The sequence below is a fragment of the Phyllobates terribilis genome, unplaced genomic scaffold (assembly GCF_046119375.1).
Source record: "Phyllobates terribilis strain yellow unplaced genomic scaffold, ASM4611937v1 Scaffold_11__3_contigs__length_659146591, whole genome shotgun sequence".
Classification (NCBI taxonomy): domain Eukaryota; kingdom Metazoa; phylum Chordata; class Amphibia; order Anura; family Dendrobatidae; genus Phyllobates; species Phyllobates terribilis.
The window spans coordinates 618447426-618473499 of NW_027362771.1; the positions used below are offsets into that span (position 1 = coordinate 618447426).

At 48.9% G+C, this 26074-nt stretch overlaps 1 protein-coding gene across 2 annotated transcripts in view; it reads right to left on the reverse strand.

The window, feature by feature from the left end:
- The window catches only part of LOC141165423 (uncharacterized), a 217833-nt gene that overhangs the window by 38516 nt on the left and 153243 nt on the right, over window positions 1-26074 (reverse strand). The window lies entirely within an intron of this gene.

Below are 26074 nucleotides of genomic sequence, written 5' to 3' on the forward strand. Positions count from 1 at the left end.
TGTGAGCGATTATTGTAGCTGTTTCAGGCACTCCTCAATAACTGAAAGCTGACATCTCCAGGAAGGAATAGAGTTACAGTCCTGCCCATCGTTATTGGCACCCATGACATTCAAGAACATAATGTGGATATATCTCCTGAAAAAAATGAATCAAGTGAAACAGTTTTTTTGTATAGAGACTGGTGTTAAATACAAAAGAGCAAATGATAAACAATAATTCAAAACAAAAAACAATGGGAGGGAAAGATAGAAAAACCTAAAGCTTGCTGTGACACCGGTATTAGCACCCTTTACATTAATTTAGTATGGAAACACATTTTGGTAAATCACAAAAGAGTCACCTGTGATTAATTGTCGGTGCCCATGTGACATGAATTAGCCAATGAATCATGACTTCAGTGATTTTAAAAAGCACATGGCTGGTCCTGTTCCTTTGTCTCAATGGTGAAGACAAAGGAGCTGTCTGAGGACATCAGAACTGCTATTATTAGCTAACACAAGACTTCAAAAGGGTATAAGGCCATCTTCAAAGACATTGGTATCCAGTTTCAAAAGTGCACAATGTTATTAAGAAGTTTGCCAAGCATTGAACCGTCAAGAACCTCCCTGGATGTGGGGGATAGAGGAAAATTGACAAGAGATGTCTTCAAAGATTGGTGCGAATGATGGAAAAAACTGGCAACAAACAACAAAAGACCTGAAAACCAACCAAGAATAGTCTGGGGTCATGGTTTCAACAAGTATTATACACCGCACACTAAACCAAGCAGAGCTTTATGGGTGAAGGCCAAGGAAGAAACCATTGCTGAAGAAAAGACATAAAAAGGAACAACTGATCTCTTCTAAACAGTACCTTGACAAGCCACAATCCTTCTGTTAAAATGTTCTGTTAACAGATGAAACAAAAATAGGTTTTGGCAATGCAAACCAACTGTTTTTTTTACAGAGGGCGCAATGACTCTTATAAGGAAAAGAAAGCCTTACCAAAAGTTAAGCATGGTGGAGGATCCATAATGCTATGGGGTTTCTTTGCAGCATCTGGTACAGGAGGCCTTGACCACATCACAGGAATCATGAAAACAGAGAATTATTAAGAGATTTTTAGAGTGAAATGTCCTACCTAATATGAGAAAACTTGGTTTGAGTCAAAGATCATGGGTCCTCCAGCAAGACAATGACCCAAAGCACGCATCTAAAAGTAGCCAGGAATGGTTGAATAAGAAAACATGGACTGTTCTAAAATGGGCAGCAATAAGTCCTGACCTCAATCCCATTGAAAATCTTTGGGGTGAGCTGAAATCTGCCATTGGGAAAAAGAACCCTGCAAACATTCAAGAGCTTGAACAAATTGCAAAGGAAGAGTGGGAGAAAATTCCAGCTGAGAAGTGCAAGATGTAGATGGCTACAAGAAATGTTTGGAGGCTGTCAGTAATGCCAAAGGGTGTGCAACCAAGTATTAATTAGGGGTGCCTTTATAGCTGCACATGCTGTTTATTCTGTTTTCTTTGAAATTGCAACATGGAAGTTGAAAAACAATGTTGTTTATTGTTGTATTGCTTTGGACTACTAATAAAAAAATCCTGAGGATATAACTTTGGTACATTTCCATTTATTTGTTAAGAGATTGCACAGTCTATGAAAAAAATGAGGGGGTGCCAATAATGGTGAGAAGCAATGTACAGAGCTACATAGTTTGAAAAAAGACCAAGGTCCATCAATTTGAACCTTCATCTAAAATTGTACATTTTGTCACTAATTTAACTGTAACCCACAATGTTATGTGTATCGAGGAAATCATCCAGCCCTTGCGTAAAGCTGTTATAGTGTCTGCCATTACTACTTGCCTGTGCTGGGCAGACTGCAAGGACTACAAGTGCAGAACTAACTAGCGAGGCTGCTGAGCGTGGAGAGACTACATTGAGCATCCAAGAGGAAACATAAGTACAGAGGTGGCAGATAAGTACATAGTTAAAAGCAATATAATAGTTTAACGCAGGGATCCTCAACTACGGCCCGCGGGCCACATGCGGCCCGCCGAGGATGTTTATCTGGCCCGCCGGGTGTATTTGCCGCCGCTGCCTGTCCTGTAATCGTGGGCGGAATGACGAGGCCACTCCGGAAGACAGCGCAGTCGACGTGAGGACGCCAAGCGCCTGTGCCAGAAGTAGACAGAATCGAGCGGGCGCCTATCCAGAGCAGCGCAGGACATAGGTAAGTAATGGTATTTTTTTTATTTTTAACACTGGGTCCGGTTTATCATGAACATTGGGGACATTTACCTGCCTATTGGGGACCTATGCTAGCTATTGGGGAGATTCACCTGGCTATTGGGGACCTATGCTGCCCATTGGGGACATTTACCTGCCTATTGGAGACCTATGCTGCCCATTGGGGACATTTACCTAACTATTGGGGACCTATGCTGACTAATGGAGACCTATGCTGCCCATTGGGGACATTTACCTGCCTATTGGGGACCTATGCTGCCTATTGGAGACCTATGCTGCCTATTGGGGACATTTACCTGCCTATTGGAGACCTATGCTGCCTATTGGGAACATTTACCTGCCTATTGGGGATATTTATCTGCCTATTGGGGAACTATGCTGCCTATTGGGGACATTTACCTGCCTATTGGGGACCTATGCTGCCTATTGGGGACCTTTACCTGCGTATTGGGGAAATATGCTGCCTATTGGGGACATTTATCTGCCTTTTGGCGACCTATGCTGCCTATTGGGGAGATTTACCTACCTATTGGGAACATTTACCTGTATATTGGGGACCTATGTTGCCTATTGGGGACATTTAAATGCCTGTTGGAGTCCTATGCTGCCTATTGGAGACCTATGCTGCCTATTGGAGACATTTACCTGCCTATTGGAGACCTATGCTGCCTATTGGGGACATTTACCTGCCTATTGGGGACCTATGCTGCCTATTGGGGACATTTACCTGCCTATTGGAGACCTATGCTGCCTATTGTGGACATTTACCTGCTTATTGGGGACCTATGCTGCCTATTGAGGACATTTACCTGCCTATTGGGGACCTATGCTGCCTATTGGGGACATTTACCTGCCTATTGGAGACCTATTCTGCCTATTGGGAACATATGCTGCCTATCGGGGACATTTGCCTGCCCATTGGGAACATTTGTCTGCCTGCTGGGGACATTTGCCTGCCTATTGGGGACCTATGCTGCCTATTGGGAACATATGCTGCCTATTGGGGACATTTACCTGCCTATTGGAGACCTTTGCTGCCTATTGGGGACATTTACCTGCCTATTGGGGACCTAGGCTGCCTATTGGGGACATTTACCTGCCTAATGGGGACATTTACCTGCCTATTGGGGACCTATGCTGCCTATTGGGAACATTTACCTGCCTATTGGAGACCTATGCTGCCTATTGGGAACATTTACCTGCCTATTGGGGATATTTATCTGCCTATTGGGGACCTATGCTGCCTATTGGGGACCTTTAACTGCCTATTGGGGACCTATGCTGCCTATTGGAGACATTTAACTGCCTGTTGGGGACCTATGCTGCCTATTGGAGATATTTACCTGCCTATTGGGGACCTTTGCTGTCTATTGGGGACATTTACCTGCCTATTGGGGACATTTACCTTCCTATTGGAGACCTATGCTGCCTATTGGAGACATTTACCTGCCTATTGGGGACCTATGCTGCCTATTGGGGACATTTACCTGCCTATTGGGGACCTATGCTGCCTATTGGGGACATTTACCTGCCTATTGGAGACTTATGCTGCCTATTGGGAACATATGCTGCCTATCGGGGACATTTGCCTGCCTATTGGGAACATTTGTCTGCCTATTGGGGACCTATACTGCCTATTGGGAACATATGCTGCCTAATGGGGACATTTACCTGCCTATTGGATACATTTGCTGCCTATTGACGACATTTACCTGCCTATTGGGGATCTATGCCTCCTATTGGGGACATTTACCTGCCTATTGGGGACATTTGCCTGCCTATTGGGGACCTATGCTGCCTATTGGGAACATTTACCTGCCTATTGGGGATATTTATCTGCCTATTGGGGACCTATGCTGCCTATTGGGGATATTTACCTGCCTATTGGGGACCTATGCTGCCTATTGGGGACCTTTACCTGCCTATTGGGGACCTATGTTGCCTATTGGGGACATTTATCTGCCTATCGGCGACCTATGCTGCCTATTGGGGACATTTATCTGCCTATTGGGGACATTTACCTGCCTATTGGGGACCTATGCTGCCTATTGGGGACATTTACCTGCCTATTGGGAACATATGCTGCCTATTCGGGACATTTACCTGCCTATTTTAGACCTATGCTGCCTATTTTGAACATTTATCTGCCTATTGGCGATATTTATCTGCCTATTAGGGACCTATGCTGCCTATTGGGGACATTTACCTGCCTATTGGGGACCTATTTTGCCTATTGGGGACCTTTACCTGCCTTTTTAGAACCTATGATGCCTATTGGAGACATTTACCTGCCTATTGGGGACCTATGCTGCCTATTGGGGACCTTTACCTGCCTATTTGGGGCCTATGCTGCCTATTGGAGACATTTACCTGCCTATTGGGGACCTATGCAGGCTATTGGAGACATTTACCTGCCTATTGGGGACCTTTCCTGTCTATTGGGGACATTTACCTGCCTATTGGGGACATTTACCTTCCTATTAGGAGCCTATTCTGCCTATTGGGCATATTTACCTGCCTATTGGTGACATTTACTTGCCTATTGGGGACTCTCGCAGCACACCAGTCTGAGCCTGAGGTAATAGCGGAGTTCCACCAATATGGGCACTGTTGAGGCTAAAATGATATAGACTGGCAAGGCTTCATTGATGGGCACTGATCAGACTGCATTAATGGGCAGTGCAGTCTGTATGTCTCTATGTGGGCAATTTTATTGCTGGTATGTTGTTTTTGCAGCGCTGTTTATATATTGGTATTTCACTAATAGCAAATTGGAATGCCTAGGAAACAATGATATCAAGAAAATGAAAAATTGATGCGGAGGGTAGGATATTCAAAGAACAGCGGACTTATGATAACTTTTTCATGGAGTACAAGGAAAGAGCTGTGTGTTTGATATGCCAGAATATAGTGTCTGTGTTCAAAGAATACAATTTGCGTCGACAGTATCAAATTCAATATAAAGTTAAATATGATTGTTTGGTCGGAGAAAGGAGAAAGGATAAAATATTAAAACTGAAAAATACATTGACAACACAGCAAAATACTTTTGTGAAGCAGAAGCAGCTAAATATCTCATCACTGCGAGCAAGTTTTCAAGTTGCCAAGCTAATAGCGTGCACTGGCAGACCATTCGTGGAGGGAGAATTTACTTAAGGAGGCCTTCTTTCTGTTGCCAAAGAGATGTGTCCAGAGACGGCCAATTTATTTAGTACAGTGAGTCTTTCAGGACCTACAATTACTCGAAGGATTGAAGAAATGGGAGACAATTTGCATCAGCATTTGCAAAACTCCGCAAAAAAACTTTCCTATTTTTCCTTGGCACTCGATGAAAGTAATGATATTCGCGATTCTGCAACAACTTCTAATTTTTATTCGTGGGACGAATGACTGTTTCGAAGTCACAGAAGAGATTGCTGCACTGCAAAGCATGAAAGGAACAACTACAAGAGAGGATATCTATGAAAAGGTTGCCCAAACTGTGAATGGTTTGCAGCTGGACTGGGCTAAACTAGCCAGTGTGACAACTGATGGTGCTCCTAGCATGGTGGGGTCTAAGGAAGGAGTAATTGCTCGCATTAACCAAGAGGTGGACAAACATAACCATTCTCATCCAATACTGCCTCATCCACCAACAGGCGCTGTGTAGTAAATCACTGAAGTTATGAAAATTGTGGTATCTTGTGTTAATTTCATTAGACCTAATGCATTAAACCACAGACAATTTCAGGAATTTCTGTCTGAGCTAAATGTTGCCTATGACGATGTTTTATACCACACAGAAGGGCGTTGGCTGAGTAGAGGGAGAGTTTTGAAACATTTCTATGACATACTTCCACAGATTACAGCTTTTCAGCTTTCAAAAAACAAAGAAGTACCGGAGCTCAATGATGCGGAATGGAAATGGCACCTTGCCTTTCTGACAGATGTAACAGAGTTACTTAACACTTTCAATGTGCAACTTCAAGGAAAGGGGAAGCTCATTGTAACGGGTCTGGGAGGCGGAACCTCAGAGCTACTATACAAGGGGGCGGTCCTTGTAAGGGAGCGGGTGGCGACCAGGCAGGCAGTCACAGCAGGTGACCGGGACAGTCTCTAGAAGAACGGGCAGGAGGTCACGGCAAGTGACCGGGGCAGTCTCTGGATGAACGGGCAGATGGTCGCGGCAAGTGACCGGGGCAGTCTCTGGGTGAACGGGCAGATGGTCACGGCAAGTGACCGGGGCAGTCTCTGGGTGAACGGGCAGATGGTCACGGCAAGTGACCGGGGCAGTCTCTGGGTGAACGGGCAGATGGTCACGGTAAGTGACCGGGGAAGTCTCTGGGTGAACGGGCACATGGTCACGGCAAGTGACCGGGGCAGTCTCTGGGTAAAGGGTTGGTACGACCTGTGGCGGCTGATGGTAGACGTGAGCTCCCAGGTGAGCGGGCAGAAGTCTCTGGACAGGCGGGTGGTCACAGCATGTGACGGCGGAGCCTCCAGGTAGGCTAGCAGACAGGCAGCAGATGAGCGCTCCCAGGTGAGCGGGCAGGAGTCACTGGACAGGCAGGTGGTCACAGCACGTGACGGCGGAGCCTCCAGGTAGGCAAGCAGGCAGGTAGCAGATGAGCGCTCCCAGGTGAGCGGGCAAGCTGGTCCTTAGACAGACTGACTGGAGTAGTAAGGCAGACCGTCGGACCTCAGGCTAGCAGGCAGGTAGCAGATGTGCGCTCCCAGGTGAGCGGGCAAGCTGGTCCTTAGACAGACTGACAGGAGCAGTAAGGCAGACCGTCGGACCTCAGGCTAGCAGGCAGGTAGCAGGATATCAGGCAGGAATTAGACAGCAGACTGGCAGGAATCTGGCAGGTAACTGGCAACGGGACCTGAGGGCTGAAGCAGAGTAGTGAACAGTGCTACAACATTGCTCGGGCACCTCCATTTTGGAGGAGGTGCCTATTATATGGGAGGTCCTCCGGCAATTGGCCGGGGACTCCTTAGGATGGCGCGCGCGGTCCCTTTAAGAGAGGGGGAGCGCGTGCGCGCGCGCCCTAAGCACACTGCCGGGGAAGGAGCGCGTGCCGGAAGCAGCGGGGAGAGCAGCGCTGGAGGACGCCGCGCCAGGAGCGGGGAGGTGAGAGGGACGGCGTCTCTGCCTAGAACGGGGCAGAGACGCCGATGCTACAGTACCCCCCCCTTTAGGCCCCCTCTTTTTTTGGCCAGAAAGAAATTTCTCAAGGAGAAGCGGGGCGTTGATGTTCTCCCTGGGTTCCCAATTTCTCTCCTCAGGACCAAACCCCCTCCAATCTACCAGAAAAAAGGTCTTTCCTCTTACCCTCTTGGAGGCCAGAATACTCTCTACCTCAAAGACGTCATCAGCGGAAACCGGAGCAGGAGGGGCACCTGGATTATTGGAAAAAGAGTTAAAGACAACGGGTTTGAGGAGAGACACATGGAAGGAGTTAGGAATCCGTAAGGTGGCCGGGAGTTTTAGTTTGTAGGCCACCGGATTTATTTGCCTGAGGATTTCGAATGGGCCGATGAAGCGAGGACCTAACTTGTAGGAGGGTATCTTGAGCCGTACATGTTTGGAGGAGAGCCAAACCTTGTCTCCCGGACGGAATTGAGGCGGATCCAGACGTCTCTTATCAGCATATCTCTTCATCCGCTCGGAGGACAGAAGAAGTGCGGATCTAGTACTCTCCCAAATGGTAGAAAACTCGCTGACAAGAGACTGCGCGGCAGGGTTGTCCACAGAGGCGGAGACGGGAAACGGAATCCGGGGGTGCTGGCCAAAGACAACAAAGAACGGGGATTTGGAAGAGGACTCGCTCTCGTGGTTATTGTAGGAGAACTCGGCCCAAGGGAGGAGGTCCACCCAATCAGAATGGTGGGCATTAACAAAGTGCCGGAGATAGCTGGTAAGGATCTGATTGATCCGCTCCACTTGACCATTGGACTGAGGGTGGTAAGCGGAGGAGAAGTCCAGGGTGACGTCCAGCAGTTTACATGTGGCTCTCCAGAAGCGCGAGGTGAACTGAACTCCTCGATCCGACACGATGTGGAGGGGTAGGCCATGAAGACGGAAGATATGGCGGATAAAGTCCTTAGCCAGCTCAGGTGCAGATGGAAGACCAGGCAGGGGAATGAAGTGGGCCATTTTAGAAAAGCGGTCAGCGACCACCCAAATGACAGTACACCCGGCAGAGACAGGAAGATCGGTAATGAAGTCCATAGCGATGTGTTGCCACGGGGCAACAGGTATGGGAAGCGGCAGGAGATGACCAGCTGGTAAGTGTCTGGGAACCTTGTTGCGGCCACAAGATGAACATGCAGAGACGAAGTCTACCACATCCTTACGCAGGGTAGGCCACCAGTAATGCCGGGAAATGAGTAGGAAGGTCTTTCTTTGGCCGGCATGGCCAGCAAGTTTAGAAGAATGACCCCAGTGAAGAACCTTCTGACGGTCAGGAGGCGCCACGAACGTCTTGCCGGGTGGAAGACGAGTCAAAACCAGGGGGGCCACATTCATCACCTTGGAGGGGTCGATAATGTACATAGGCTCCTCCTCTTGGTCGGAGGACAGGAAGGATCGGGACAAGGCATCAGCTTTGACATTCTTGTCTGCCGGGCGGAAATGAAGGATGAAATCGAAGCGGGCAAAAAACAAAGACCACCGGGCTTGACGTGGATTAAGTCTCTGGGCATTTTGGAGATATGCCAGGTTTTTGTGATCCGTGTAGATGATCACCGGGTATAGAGCCCCTTCAAGCAGGTAACGCCACTCCTCCAGCGCTAATTTAACAGCTAACAGTTCTCGGTCTCCAATGGAGTAATTGCGCTCAGAGGAGGAGAAGATTTTAGAGAAGAAGCCACAGGTTACCATTCTCCCGGAAGAAGACTTTTGGGTGAGCACCGCTCCGGCTCCAGAGGAGGAAGCATCAACCTCCAGGTAGAACTGTTTGTTGCAGTCCGGACGGTGCAGCACAGGGGCAGAGGAGAAGCCTTGCTTCAGGGAAAGGAAGGCCTCCTCAGCTTCGGGTGGCCATACCTTGGGATTTGCTCCCTTACGGGTGAGCGCAGATATGGGCGCAGTCCGAGACGAGAAGTGAGGAATGAAGAGACGATAGTAATTAGCGAAGCCCAGGAATCGCTGTATCGCCTTCAAGCCCTCCGGCCGGGGCCACTTTAGGACAGCAGAGAGCTTCTCGGGATCCATTCGCAAACCCGTCTGGGAGATAACGTAGCCCAGAAATGGAAGAGAGGTCTGCTCAAAAAGGCACTTCTCGTATTTAGCATAGAGGTGGTTCTGCCTGAGCCTCAGCAGGACCTGACGAACATCCCTCCGGTGTGAGGGAAGATCCGGAGAGAAGACCAAGATGTCGTCCAGGTATACCACCACGCAGGAGTAAAGAAGGTCACGGAAGATGTCGTTGACCAGTTCTTGGAAGACGGCGGGAGCATTGCAGAGACCGAAGGGCATCACACGATACTCATAGTGTCCGTCACGGGTATTAAATGCCGTTTTCCACTCGTCTCCCTGACGGATACGGACCAGGTAATACGCTCCACGTAGATCCAGCTTGGAAAAGATCCTGGCGCCTTTAAGGCGATCAAATAACTCGGAGATGAGCGGAAGGGGATATTTATTTTTAACCGTGATCTGATTGAGTCCTCTATAGTCAATACAGGGACGTAGCGAGCCATCCTTTTTTTTGACAAAGAAGAATCCGGCTCCAGCCGGGGAGGTAGACTTCCGGATGGATCCCCTGGCCAGTTTCTCCTCTATGTACTCAGACATGGCCCGGGTTTCGGCCGCAGACAACGGATAAATACGCCCACGGGGTGGAGTGGCGCCAGGAACCAGGTCAATCGGGCAATCATATGGCCTATGAGGTGGCAATGTCTCTGCTTTCTTCTTACCAAAGACGTCAGCATAGGTCCAGTAAGGAGCCGGAAGACCGGGTAAGTTAGCTGGGGTAGGTGGAGGACGAACCGGACGAACCGGAGCCAGGCAGGTCTTATGGCAGTCCGGCCCCCACCGGAGTACTTCACCGGAATGCCAGTTCAACACGGGTTCGTGTGTTTGGAGCCAAGGTAGACCTAGCAATAGGGAGTGGGAGAGTCCGGGCAACACATGGAAGGAGATTACCACAGAGTGCATTCCCACCTGCAGGGTTATGGGTTCCGTGGCGAGCAGGATGGTCACCGGAAGGAGTCTTCCATCCACTGAGGCGACCGACAAGGGTTCAGCCAGAGACTTGGTGGGAATACGGTATTTCTCAACCAGGGACTGGGAGATGAGGTTTCCAGCGGATCCAGAATCCAGGTGGGCGAGTTCAAAGTGACGGGTCTCTCCCCAGGAGATAGATACAGACAAAGTCAAGGTTGGAGAGGATTTATTTTTGTCTAGGGCGACCTCTTCGAGCGGTCCTAGACACTGGAGTTTCCCGGCCTCTCCGGGCAGGAACGAATCAAGTGCTCCTTACTGCCACAATAGAAGCAGCTCCCCTCGGCTCGGCGAGACTCCTGGCGAGATTTGATCATCTTGGTCTGGTCGACCTGCATGGGCTCGGGTGAGTGTGCCCGGGGAGTGACAGAAGAGGAGACAGGTTTCTTGAAAGTAGGAGCTAGGCGGGGAAACCTCTCTCGGGTGGTCTCTTTGGTGCGTTCTTGAAACCGGATGTCTATCCGGGTAGCCAACGACACCAGGTCATCCAGGGTGGTAGGAATATCCCGACCGGCGAGCTCATCTTTAATCCGACCGGAAAGGCCCTCCCAGAAGACGGACACCAGGGCCTCATTATCCCAGGCAAGCTCAGAAGCGAGGGTGCGGAACCGTATGGCATATTGGCCCACGGTGAGACTCCCTTGACGGAGACGTAGCAAAGAGGAGGCAGATGAGGTCTTTCGTCCCGGTTCATCGAAGACTCTCCGGAAAGCAATGAGGAAAGACGACAGGTCGGACACCAGGGGATCCCCTCTCTCCCACAGGGGGTTAAGCCATGCCAGTGCCTCCCCAGTGAGATGAGACATGATGAATGCCACTTTGGCCCGGTCGGAGATAAACTGGTGAGTCAAGAGTTCAAAGTGCAGGGTGCACTGGTTTATGAAGCCCCGAGCTTGAGCGGGGTCCCCTCCGAAGCGAGGAGGTGCAGACAGCCGGGGTCCGAGACAGGATGCCATGGTATTGGTGGGCAACGGTGCTGCCGGGGTGCGAGTCGTGACACTAGCGGTGGTTGCTGGTGGAGCAGACAGTGTGTCCAGGCGGGAGTTGACATTCCGCAGATGGTTCAGGATGGACTCCTGCTGGGATCTCTGACGGGAGAGTTCATGGTATAGGTCAGAGAGCGAGGGAGCTTGGGTGCCACCGGGTTCCATGGCCCGAGCAAACTGTAACGGGTCTGGGAGGCGGAACCTCAGAGCTACTATACAAGGGGGCGGTCCTTGTAAGGGAGCGGGTGGCGACCAGGCAGGCAGTCACAGCAGGTGACCGGGACAGTCTCTAGAAGAACGGGCAGGAGGTCACGGCAAGTGACCGGGGCAGTCTCTGGATGAACGGGCAGATGGTCACGGCAAGTGACCGGGGCAGTCTCTGGGTGAACGGGCAGATGGTCACGGCAAGTGACCGGGGCAGTCTCTGTGTGAACGGGCAGATGGTCACGGCAAGTGACCGGGGCAGTCTCTGGGTAAAGGGTTGGTACGACCTGTGGCGGCTGATGGTAGATGTGAGCTCCCAGGTGAGCGGGCAGAAGTCTCTGGACAGGCGGGTGGTCACAGCATGTGACGGCGGAGCCTCCAGGTAGGCTAGCAGACAGGCAGCTGATGAGCGCTCCCAGGTGAGCGGGCAGGAGTCACTGGACAGGCAGGTGGTCACAGCACGTGACGGCGGAGCCTCCAGGTAGGCAAGCAGGCAGGTAGCAGATGAGCGCTCCCAGGTGAGCGGGCAAGCTGGTCCTTAGACAGACTGACTGGAGTAGTAAGGCAGACCGTCGGACCTCAGGCTAGCAGGCAGGTAGCAGATGTGCGCTCCCAGGTGAGCGGGCAAGCTGGTCCTTAGACAGACTGACAGGAGTAGTAAGGCAGACCGTCGGACCTCAGGCTAGCAGGCAGGTAGCAGGATATCAGGCAGGAATTAGACAGCAGACTGGCAGGAATCTGGCAGGTAACTGGCAACGGGACCTGAGGGCTGAAGCAGAGTAGTGAACAGTGCTACAACATTGCTCGGGCACCTCCGTTTTGGAGGAGGTGCCTATTATATGGGAGGTCCTCCGGCAATTGGCCGGGGACTCCTTAGGACGGCGCGCGCGGTCCCTTTAAGAGAGGGGGAGCGCGCGCGCGCGCGCCCTAAGCACGCTGCTGGGGAAGGAGCGCGTGCCGGAAGCAGCGGGGAGAGCAGCGCTGGAGGACGCCGCGCCAGGAGCGGGGAGGTGAGAGGGACGGCGTCTCTGCCTAGAACGGGGCAGAGACGCCGATGCTACACTCATCTGTGATATGCAATCACATGTAAAAGCCTTTGACGTAAAATTAGGCCTCCTCATTAATGATGAGCGAGTATGTTTTGCTAACCCTTTCGCCGAGTACACTCGGCCGAGCACCGAGTATTTATAGCATGCTCGGGCTTTAAGTTTGCGCAGCTCTGTCAACATGATTTGCGACTGTTTGACAGATTTAATACATGTGAGGAATGCATGTTTTTCCAACATTCCACACATGTATCAAATCTGTCAAACAGTTGCAAATCATGTTCATGGGGCGACGAAAACTTAAAGCCCAAGCACGCTTTAAATACTCGGTGCTCGGCCGAGTATACTCGGCGAAAGGGTTAACAAAACATACTCGCTCATCACTACTCCTCATCAAACAAGTGAAGGAGGAAAATTTCTGCCATCTCCCCACAACTCAAAATCTGTTAGCGGAAAAACCATTGGTTGCATTCCCAAACAAAACATGCGTGGATTCACTGGAAAAGTTACAAAAGGAGTTCCAATGTAGATTTAAAGAGCATCATCTCCATGAACAGGACATACAGCTGTTCCGTAACCCATTTTCTATTGACATTGAAAATGTGGATACAATTTACCAAATGGAACTGACTGAACTACAGAATTGTGACTCTCTGAAAGATGCATTCAAGTCAAGCAGCCTTCCTAATTTCTATGCATCTCTCCCCATCTAAGACATATACTAATCTCAGGAACCATGCACTCAAAATGGCAACCATCTTTGGCAGCACTTATGTCTGTTTAAAGACTTTTTCCAGAATGAAACATCTGAAATCTCCAACCAGATCCAGACTAACTGATGCAAACTTGCAACACTTGTTACGACTAGCAGTGACAAATATGGAACCGGACATTGACCATCTCATTAGCCAAAAGCAGGCCCATAGTTCCCATTGAAATACCAGTAAGTTTGTTGATTTAACTTTACTTCTTATTCATTTTAAATATTGTATTTGTTCCTGTTTTGTTTTTTTTACTTCAAAATAAGATATGTGCAGTGTGCATAGGAATTTGTTCATAGTCTTTTTTAAAACTATATTCCGGCCCTCCAATGGTCTGAGAGACAGTGAACTGGCCCCCTGTTTAAAAAGTTTGAGGATCCCTGGTTTAACGTAAGAGCATAGTTTGGAGTTTTCCTTACTAGCCTTCTATTACTTTTTCTTCTTTTACCTGTATTTTTTATTCCCTTTTAATATGTGCTCCATGGGCAATGCTACCAGGTGGGCCTCTTGTGAGATGTATGTATTCCTTAACATCCATTTGAGGGTGAATATGTCTGCGCTCAGTGTCAGCCCAGATACTGAATCTAAGGCTATGTGCCCACAATGCAGGAATGAAGCAGAAAATTTCTGCAGCGTTTCTGCATCTACCTTGCCAGAAAAAACGCATGCAGATTGTGCATGCGTTTTTCCTGCAGAATACACGCATATTCACATGCATATTCACATGCGGTTATGCATGCGTTTACGCATGCGGACTACAAGCACTTTCCAGGCGATAGCATCACATGGAAAGTGCTTGACAACTAGGTCACACTATACAAATCCATGCAAACAGCATGGATTTATATAGTGTGACTGTAAAAAATAAAGCTATACTTACCCATCCCCTGCCTCGTGTGCTGCCCCGTGTGTTGTTGCGCTCCTTCCGGGTTGCCAGCATATCGCGAGACAGCCTGCGGTCACATGACCGCAACGTCATCTCAGGTCCTAGAAGATAAGCGCTGCCGGCCGGCCCGCGAGAAGGTAAACATAAACTTTATTTATTATTTTATTCTTTTTTTCACAGGTACAATGGTACCCAGGTCTGGATGAGAGTCTCCTCTCCTCAAGAGCTGGGTACCATCCGCACATTGAAATGCATATAATCCGCGTGTACAAATGTACAGACACGGATTATATGGATCTCAATGCAAGTCAATGGTGGCAATTCCGCTGCGCTTCCGCAAAATTAATGAACATGCCGCGGATTTTTGAGCGCCGCAGAAACGCTGCGGAATAATCCGCAGCATGTGCATTGACATTGCGGAATGCTATTGAGGACCATGTGGTGCGGATTACCAAGCGTTTTTGATTCGTTTCCGCTGCGGAAATTCTGCAGCGGAAACGCATGAAAAACGCATCGTGGGCACGCAGCCTAAATGTGCAGCTAGCAAAACTCAGGAGCATTGCAAATCTGGAGAGAAGTTTAGAGCTCACTGAACTTGCACTTGCTGGGGTCAGTGATCTGGAGGAGGGTGGAGGTGGAGAAGATCAGGACAGAAAAGTACATAGCTGGGAAAATGTTACAAGAAGGTGTAGGGGGAAAAGTGCCAGGGAGCCCAGTCCTTATCTGGCACAACCTAGTAAATATGCCTGCTTGGCTGATATTAGGATTGCAAGCCCAGGGCTGGGATCACTACAGCAGGACGTTGCTCCTAGTATTCCAGTAATTCCTAGTAACCAGGAAGATGACTGATGTAGGAAGGAGGGAAATAGGAGTGCAGCAAAGGCAAGTCAGATGTTGGTGACAGGGCTGCCTATTAGTGATGAGCAAACGCGCTCGCCACTGCTCGGTACTCACCCAAGCATCACTGTGGTTGGTGGCCAGCGAGTATGTCCGGGTTACTCGGAACTCGGCTCCCCTCCCTGCATGCTTGGCGCTCTTTAGAGATCCAATGAACATGCAGGGATTGCCTGCCATGCACTGTAATGCCATAACCATGTTGGTTGTGGGCATTACAGTGATTGGCTGGCTGCACAGCTTCATCAGGTGTATATAAGAACGGGCGCCGCCATGCACGTCACAGTCTACCCCGGTATTAGGCAGAGTAGGGAGAGCTTCTGCTGCCTCAGGGAGAGATTTGCTTCTTCATAGTTAGTATAGGTATTCTACAACATATATCTATATCCATCTGAACTAACAGTCCTACTGAGGACTAATCCAGCTGCAAATAATCAGTGCTAGGCAGACCGTCAGTGTATGTGGCAGGCCGCAGTGTTTAATACAGCACAAGAGGGTCCATTGAACGTCCTGTCTGCTGCTGTTGTAATAATTACAGATATTTTTAGACATAGCACCAGATATCAGGGGCCAGGGCAATTTTTTTTTATCTTAATCCTGGTTATTTTCTTAAAGCAATCCTGACTACACAATTTTTCTTCTCACTGTAGAATAAAGCCAGATCTGTTCCATATTATAGCGATAAAAATCCAGAAATTTGAACTGTACATGGAAAATATTGGTCTCCTTTTCCATTCTGTTGCAGTGTGTTGGTGAAGCTATTCACCCTATGTCTCTGTGTAGAATAATATTAGTAAATTACAGACCTACAATTTAAAGCCGTGGTTCTCAGTCAGACATATCAAATATAACTGCATTCCAAAATCAGCCATTTCTCGTGAACGTGGAAATTATTGTCCTCCATTTAAAATGGGCAAGGTGTGGGCAAGGTGAAATTGTGCCACAACAAACACCCACATCTTGTCGCTCGACCTTCCTGTCCCAATTATAAGGGGACCACAGAGCACCACTATTGAACACAGAGCAGTGTGAAAAGGTTATTGGTTGCATAGCAGATAATGCTTCTGTCACTTGGCCACCACCACCTCCACCCTGTCTTCCACAGTAGCCCTGAGTCTGGACCGCATATTCCGCACCCTGTTCCTCCTTCCTCCCACAATGCGGAGTGCCCAGAGACAACTGATCCCACACTGGGACACTCAGAAGAGCTGTTCACTTTTCCAATTGTAGATTCGGGACTCTCGCCCAGCCAGCTTCAAGTGAGTCAAGAGGAGAACGCGTGTAGCAATGCCCAAATATTGGAACAGCCACGGTCACACGAAGGTGATGGTGGGAAAGTGCTATTACTGTCGCAAGAGGTGGATGATGATGAGACACAATTGCCAGAAAGTCAGGAGGAGGACCCGGGTGAGTTAGTGGAAGACAAGGTGGTGGATGATATAGTAACTTATGCAACCTGTCATTCGGACACACAGAGTGAGGACAGCAGCACACCGGGGGAGGGAGGCGTAGCGCCACAAAAAGCAGGAAGAAGCAGTGTGGTGGCCGCAGACACAAAACGGGAAAGTGTTCCTCGTAACGCCAACACGACAGAAGTTGCCAGTACCACTGTTAGGTCTTCCCGAGTCTCGTTATTTTTTAAAGACTCTTCAGATTAACCCAAAAAGGTTATTTGCACCACCTGCCAGGCCAGCATCAGCAGGGGTAGCAAAACTACCTGCCTGACCACCACCAGCATGATCAGGCACATGGCAGCAAAGCACCAGACTAAGAGGGAGGAATCCCAGGGTCCAGCAACAGTGTCTGCGGGTGATACCACTGCTTCTTCCACTGTTGTGTGTGCACGTCAATCCCCTGTCCATGGCGCATGCCAAGATTCCTCCAACCCTGCACCTGTCATTGCACACTCTCAAGTAACACCATCAGCAAGAACGTCCACGTCCTTGTCCCAGCGCAGCATTCAGTTGTCCCTACCCCAGTCCATGGAACGGAAGTGAAAATACGCATCTAACGCCCCACAGGCCACACTACTGAATTCACACATTTTGCGAATGCTTGTGCTCGAAATGCTGCCTTTTAGGCTCGTGGAGACAGAAGCTTTGCGCAACCTGATGACAGCGGCCGTCCCTCGGTACTCGGTCCCCAGTGGGCACTATTTCTCCTGGTGTGCCGTCCCCTCATTACACGAGCACGTGTCCCACAATATTAGACTTGCCCTCAACAACGCAATTACCGGGAAAGTCCACCTAACAACGGACATGTGGACAAATGCTTTTGGGCAGGGACGGTACATCTCGCTGACGGCACACTAGGTTAATATAGTGGAAGCTGGGACCCAGTCGGACCTTAGGATGGAACACTTTGAGCAGGGGGTTGGACCAGATGACCCAGGAGGTCCCTTCCAACTCTACCATTCTATGATTCTACGTCCTGGGTCAATCAAGGTTGCCCCCACATTCTACAGCTCCTGCACCTCCTCCTCCTCCTCTTCAGCATCCATCTCCAAAAAGACCAAATCAGTCGCAAGCTGTAAGCACTGCAGCACTGCCACGGCAAAGAGGCAGCAGGCTTTGCTGAAGCTAATATGCTTAGGTGACAAACCAAACAACGCTGAAGAGTTGTGGACTGCTGTGAGTGAGCAGGCAGATCTGTGGCTGACACCGCTGAACCTACAGCCAGGCATGGTCGTGTGTGACAATAGGCGGAACCTGATGGCGGCTCTGAGGTGAGTCGAGCTCACACACATACCATGCCTGGCCCATGTTCTTAACCTCGTGGTTCAGCGTTTCTCAAAACCTACATGGATCTGCTTGTCAAAGTACACCACCTGCATACCCATTTTAGAAAGTCAGCTATAGCTTCTGCCACCCTTGCTGTGCTTAAGCAGCTTTCGTAGCTTCCAGCTTTCCGACTGATCTGCGACGTCCCCACGATTTGGAACTCTACATTGCAGATGTTAGGAAAGATTTGTGAGCAGAAGAGGGCAGTTGTTGACTACTAGCATCAACAAGGCTGTCGGTATTCAGGTCAGACTCCACACATAAAACCTCAGGAGTGGACATGGATGTCAGACATTTGTACCATCCTCCAAAACTTTGACGCACCATCAAGATGGTGAGCGGTGATGATGCCATAATTAGCGTCACCATCCCGCTTCTCTGTCTTCTGAAATGCTCTTTTCTCTCAATTAAAGAAGATGCATTGCAGGCGAAGCATGATGAGATGGAGCAAGGAACCATACAGGATGATTACACACAGCCCAGCCTCATCTCATCCTAACGGGGATTGGGTGACAATGAGGAAGAGGAGGAAGAACAGGAGCTAGTTTCCTGCGCTATAGACGGTACTACCTGCACAACTTTCATACCGTCTGTTCAGCGAGGATGGCCTGAGGACAGGAAGGAGGAGAAGAGGAGGAACATGAGGAGGAGAGCATGATCAGTCATCCTCTTGGTGAGGACAGGGAAGTCTTGCCTCTTTGCAGTCTGGCACACATGGCTGAGTTTATGTTTATGTATCCTATGACCCTCACGTTGTCCAAATTTTGGGTGACAGACATTACTGGTTGGTGATACTTGTAGACCCACTCTACAGGAAGAACTTTATGTCTCTTATTCCTTTGCAGGACAGGCCTAATTAAATTGTACAGTATGAGAAGGCCTTTGTTGTGGAATTATTCAAAAACTTCCCATCTGAAAACGCTGACAGCAGAGGTCACAGTTCGTTGCACAACCAAGTATTACAGTTAAGAGAGTCACAAATGCAATCCAGCAGAGGCAACGGAACCCTGTCAAAATTTTGCGACAGATTTCTCAGACCCTCCCATTGCACAGGTCCTGAGGAGCAGGTACTCTTACAAGGAGTGCAAAGTTTTGGAAGAAGGTGAGGGAGTACCTTGCCAACCGTACCAACTGAAAGTGCAAGACTGCTAACAGGCATGAGTTCCGTGTCCTCACCAAGAGGATGAGTGACCATGCTCTCCTCCTCCTCCTCCTATCTGTCCTCAGGCCATCCACGATGATCAGACGGTATGACAGCTGTGCAGGTAGTAGCGTCTATAGCGCAAGAAACTAGCTTCTGTTCTTCCTCCTCCTCCTCCTCTTCCTCATTGTCACCCAATCCACGTTGGGATGAGATGAGGCTGGGCTGTGTGTAATCACCCTGTATGGTTCCTTGCTCCATCTCATTGTACTCCACCTGCAATGCATCCTCTTTGATGTGAGCCGAGAGCAATTCAGAAGACAGAGAAGAGGGATGGTGACGCTAATTATGATGTCATCGCCACTCACCATCTTGGTGGAGTCCTCAAAGTTTTGGAGGATGGTACATATGTCGGACATCCATGTCCACTCCTGAGGTTTTATGTATGGAGTCTGAACTGAATACCGACGGCTTGTTGATGCTGGTAATAAACAACTGCCCTCTTCTGCTCACAAATCCTTTCCAACATCTGTAGAGTTCCAACGCGTGGGGACATCACACACCAGTCTGTGAGCTGGAAGCTGCAAACGCTGCTGAAACACTGCAAGGGCGGCGGAAGCAGTAGGCGACTTTCTAAAATGGGCACACAGGCGGCGTACTTTATGAAGCAGATCTGGCAGCTCTGGGTACTATTTGAGAAACCGCTGAACCACGAGGTTAAGCACATGGGCCAGGCATGGTACGTGTGTGAATTCAATGCAAGAGAAACATTCCGACACCACGCTAATTTTTCAAAAAATCAATCACCAGGGCATATTTCAGACTGCGTGCTTCAAGACTGAAACGGTGTTGCACATCCAAGAAATATTTCAATCACAGGCAAGAGTAGAAGGAAAGACAGGACCCACCCAGTCTTCTTATAACGTTCCTTTATTTGTATGTGAGGAGCATATCACCGTGCAGCATCGGACTGTGACCCCAAAGGGTGTGCGGGGGAGAGGAAAAAAGAGACGACGGCCGTTTCGCTGCCTTCCGGCGCTTCAACGGTTCCAGCTCACCTCAGAGCCACCACCAGGTTCTGGCCATTGTCACACATGACCATGCCTGGCTGTATGTTCAGTGGTGTGAGCCACAAATTTGCCTGCTCTTTCAGAGCTGTGCACAACTCTTCAGCATTTTGGGGTTTGTCACTTAAGCATATTAGCTTCAGCACAGCCTGTTGCCGCTTGGCCGAGGCAGTGCTGCAGTGCTTCCAGCTTGTGACTGATGTGGTCATTTCGGAGGTGGAGGCTGAAGAGGAGGAGGAGGCTGAGGAGGATGAGGTGCAGGAGCTGTAGATTGTGAAGGCAACCCTGATTGACCTGGGGCCCGCAATCGTTGGAGTCGGGAGGATGTGTTCCATCCCAAGGTCCGACTAGGTCCCGGATTCCACTATGTTACCTCAGTGTGCTGTCAGCAAGATGTGCCGTCCCTGCCCACAAACACTTATCCACGTGTCCGTGGTTAGGTGGATTTTCCTGGTAAGTGCGTTGTTTAGGGCACAGCTAATGTGTAGGGACACGTGTTTTGTAATGTGGGGACGGCACACCAGGAGAAACAGTGGCGGCTGGGGACCGAGTGCCCGAGAAGAGAGTAACCGAGAAGCAGAATGCTTCCGTCTCCATGAGCCTATAGGCAACATTTCGAGCGCAAGCAGTCGCGAATTGTGGAAATTTAGTAATTTGGCCTGTAGGGCGTTGGCTGCGTATTTGCGCTTGCGTTCCAAGGACTGGGGTATGGACAACTGAAGGCTGCCCTGGGACAAGTAAGTGGACATGCTTCCTGATGCTGCTACTTGAGAGTGTGCAACGACAGGTGCAGGGCAGGAGGCATCTTCGCATGCATCGTGGACAGGGGATTGGCTTGAATGCACAACAGCGGAAGAAGCAGTGGTGCCACCTGCAGACACTGTTCCTAGACCCTGGGGTTCGGCCTACAAAGTCGAGTGCTTTGCTGCCATGTGCATGATCATGCTGGTGGTGGTCAGGCTGGTCATTTTGCCACCCCTGCTGATGCTTTGGACAGGCAGGTGGTGCAAATGGCCTTTTTTGAAGTTATCGGCAGAGTCATTAAAAAAAACAGACTCGGGAAGACCTAACAGTTGTACTGGCAACTTCTTTCGTGTTGGTGTTACTGGGAATGGTTTCTTGCCTTCTGTCTGCGGCCACCACACTGCTTCTTCCTGCCTGTTTGGGTGCTCTGCCTCCCTCCACCTGTGTGCTCCTGTCCTTGCTCTGCATGTCCTCTGGCCAGGTTGGGTCAATTACTATATCATCCACCACCTCGTGTTCCATTTCCGCACCCTGATCCTCCTCTTGACTTTCTGGCATTTGTGTTTCATCATCGTTCACCTTTTGTGACACTTTCCCACCGTCGCCTTCGTGTGACAGTGGCTGCGCAAATATTTGGGGATCTTTACACGCGATCTCCTCTTGCCCCGCTTCAAGTGGACCTGGCGAGAGGCCCGAATCTATAAATGGAAAAGTGAACAGCTCTTTGGAGTGTCCAAGTGTGGGATCAGTTGTCTCCAGGCACTCGGCATGGTGGGAGGATCAGGGAGAGGAATATGCAGTCCAGACTCACGGCTACTGAGACTTGACCATGTGAAAGACAGGGTGGTGGTGGTAGCAAAGTGACAGGAAGCATTATCGGCTATCCAACCAACAACCTTTTGACAATGCTCTGGGTTCAATAGTGGCATGCTGCGGTCCCCTAGGAATTGGGACAGGAATGTCTTGCTAGAAAATCTGGGTGTTTGTTGTGGCACAATTTTAGCTTGCCAATGGCCTCGGCCTCGGCCTCTGCATGCACCATCACCATCACGTTCAGTTCCCCGACCCTTGCCACGTGCCTTGCCTATTTTAAATGGAGGACAATATCTTCCACGCTCACTACAAATTGCTGAATTTGGAGTGAAGTTATATGTAATCCGTGTGACAGAAAAACCACAGTTTTAAATACCTGGCCTGTAGGTAAGTATTTTGAATAGCAAACTGGTGACAATTGCTTCACTGATACACTGAAAGAAATTTTTAATGGAGGCCAGAAATGGCAGTATTTTCTGAAAACGCATATGTGATAAGTGTGATGGAGAAAACACAGTTTTAAATACCTAGCCTGTAGGTAACTATTTTGAGCAGCAAACTGGTGTCAAATGCTTCACTGACACACTGAAACAAATTTTTAATGCAGGCCAGAAATGGCAGTATTTTCAGCGTAATTATATGTGATCTGTGTGACGGACAAAGCACAGTTTTAAATAGCTGGATTTTTGGCGCTGCAATATGGAAAAGACCTGGCTGTATTCTGCAGTGCTAACAAGCAAATGGCACTGAGCAGTGTTCTCTGGATTGCTTTTTAAGTAAATAATGAGGATTAAGATCCAAAAAAAAATTATTCCTGGCCCCTGAGACCTGGGCCTTTTTCTAGAAATATCTAACTGCAGCAGCAGATAAAACTGGAATGGAGCCTCTTGTGCTATGTGCACTGCTGTCTGTTATATACCCTGCCTGCCTGCCTATATACACTGCCTGCCTGATATCTCTGCAGATAGATTAGTCCTCAGAAGGACTGTTTGTTGAGATGGATATGTGTCTCTAATATAGTTTGGTGCACCTATACTAACTAGAAACAAGCAAATCTCTCCCTAGCTCAGCAGCACCTCTCCCTACACTGTTTGATTCCGGAGTGACTGTGACGAGCTTTTCGGCGCCAGGTCTGATATAGACCTGATTACACTGTGCGGCCAGCCAATCACTGTAATGCCACAACCAACATGTCTACGGCATTACAGTGAGTGGCAGGCAATCCCTGCATGTTCGTTGGCTCTGTAAAGAGTGCCAAACATGCTGGGAGGGGACCCGAGCTCCCGCCGAGCAACCCCGGAAATACTCGGAGAGCACCGAGCATCTCGAGCAGTGAGATGCTCAGGAGAGCACCGAGCAGTAGCGAGCATGCTCGTTCATCACTACCAAACAATTTTAAGCGGAGATGCATCTGCTTTATAAACCCATTTTAACTTTATCAGGTCTGTGTACCCCTGTGTGGAGAAGAATATCTGCACCAAAAAATTATATCCACTAGAGTATAACTATTGTAAAGGAGACCAAAGCCAACCCAGCACATGTAGACCCAATCAAGGGTGTTCACATTTCCCTAAATTAGGGCCTAATGCCATTGAAGTGGCATCAATTTCAGTACAGTAGAAATAGTATAATTAGGACCGACACCTCTTCCCCTACAGCCCACCCAGTAGATGGAGACCCAGTCAGGAGTGTTCCCATTTGAAAACATTTGGGCCTAAAACCACCAAAATGGCATAAATTTCACTAGAGTACAAGTAGTATAATGGGGACCGACACCTCTTCCACTACAGCCAACACAATAGATGGAGATCCAGTCAGGATTTCCCACATTACCAAAAATTACTGGCAGATACTAATAAAGTGGCATCAATTTCAGTACAGTAGAAATTGTACAATTAGGAACAACACCTTTTCCACTACAGCCAACCCAATCGATTGAGAGATCAAATCTGTATTCTCCACATTTCAAAGAGTTAGGTCTTAAAACCTGCAGCTGCAGCAAGAGCAGGTACAGAAGCCATATCACAGACTGCAGTTCCGCAAGATCAATGCGGCACACTAAAAACTACAACATCGTCTACTCTGTACAGTCTACAAGTGGGGAGCAAATGATCCATGACTTGTTCATCTTGATGAAAGTTAGGCGGTCAACACTTTCATGGGACAGGCGGGTGCGCTTATTAGTCAGGACACCACCAGCAGCGCTTGAACACATGTTGTGAGAGAATGCTGGCTGCCGGGCATGATAAAACCTCCAAGGTGTGACAAGCAAGCTCAGGCCATTCATCTATTTTTGAAGACCAAAAAAGGTTTTAAAAATCCTCACTGATGGTATTCATATTGAGCTCTAGATAGTCCTCCACCATCTTCTCCAGTCGTTCTCCACGTGTCAGACTTGTACTCTGTTGTGCTCGTGCACAAGCTGGTCTAAAAAATGTGTGAAAGGACTCACAGAAATTGCTTCTGCCATTTACTCTGCTACTGCTGCTATTTTTTTGGCATTGATGAACTGACGTGCTGGAGGTTGAAAGACTACAGCTGCAATGCACACTGCGTGCCTCACTCCTATCTTGGGGAAAAGCTCTATTAAGGTTGCTTAAAAGCTTGTTTCGATACTCCAACATTAGCGGGTCCTTTTCCAGGGCGGGAAGCATCTGGCAAAATGTACTCTTATAATGTGGATCTAACAGAGTGACAACACAGTAGTCAGCATTATTTAGAATCCTAACTATACGGGGATCATGTTGCAGAAAGTGCAGCAAGAAGGCACTCATATGTCGGGCTCTTCCAGGTGGTCCAAAGCCAGACTCTATTGTGGGCTGCGCAATAGTGATGCATGTTTCCTCCATCCCCTCCTGCCAACCATGTTCAACAGAGAGGGGATTATTATCCTCTTCATCTTCTGACTGTTGCTCACCCATCACCTCTCCTCCTCCATTTGTTCCTCAGCTCTTGCACCTTCACTAACAGTACGTCTGGTATCACTAAACTCCCTCGATCGCAGGAAGCCACCGACATTTGGCATCTGCCTGTGTGATAACAGTCTGGAACTTTGAGACATTCTTTTCTCTTCCACATCCTCCTCTTCTTCTAGGACAAGTATGTCCTGCCGCACACTATTCAAAGTCTGCTCCAGAATGTAAATGACTGAAATAGTGATGCTGATGACAGCATTGTCAGCGCTAACTAGTTTAGTAGCCATTTCAAAACTGTGCAGAAGGGTGCATAGGTCCTTAATCTGTTCCCACTCTATAAACGTGATATGTCCCATGTCCGTACTGCATTGGGCCAGGCTATACTTCATGATATATTGCGTCAGGGCTCATTGCTGCTGCCACAGTTGCTGCAACATATGCAGAATGGAATTCCACCACGTCGGCACATTGCATATCAACCTGTTAACTGGCATGGACAAAGACCTCTGTATCGATGCAAGTTGATGACATGAGGGATGCGAACGGCGGAAGTGAGCACACAGCTTCATAGAATCATAGAATAGTAGAGTTGGAAGGGACCTCCTGGGTCATCTGGTCCAACCCCCTTCTCAAAGCAAGATTCACTAAACCATCTCAGACAGAAGTCTGTCCAGCCTCTGTTTGAAGATGTCCATTGAAGGAGAACTCACCACCTCTCGTGGCAGCCTGTTCCACTCATTGATCACACTAACTGTCAAAATGTTTTTTCCAATATCTAATCTGTGTCTCCTCCCATTCAGTTTCATCCCATTGCTTCTAGTCTTTCCTTGTGCAAATGAGAATAAAGATGATCCTTCTACAATGTGACAGCACTTGAGATATTTGTAGACAGCTATTAAGTCTCCTCTCAGTCTTCTTTTTTGCAAGCTAAACATTCCCAAATCCTGTAACCGTTCCTCATAGGACATGGTTTGCAGACCGGTCACCATTCTGGTCGCTCTTCTCTGAACTTGCTCCAGTTTGTCAATGTTGTTTTTAAAATGTGGTGCCCAAAACTGGACACAGTATTCCAGATGAGGTCTGACCAAAGAGGAGTAAAGTGCTTCCATACTTTCTGAAGCAGCTCATCCAGGCCGGGATAGTGGCGGAGAAATCGCTGTACCACCAGGTTGAGGACGTGAGCCACGCAAAGCACGCATGTGAGTTCGCCTTGGCTTAGGGCCACCAACAGGTTTGCACCGTTATCGCACACTGCCTTCTCTGGCTCCAGGTTCAGCGGAGAAAGCCATTGCAGAACCTGAGCCTGGAGAGCTGTCCACAATTCTTCAGCTGTATGACTGTCATCTCCAAAGCATATTAATTTGAAAACTGCATGATTGCGGTGAGCCCTGGCTGTGCAGTAT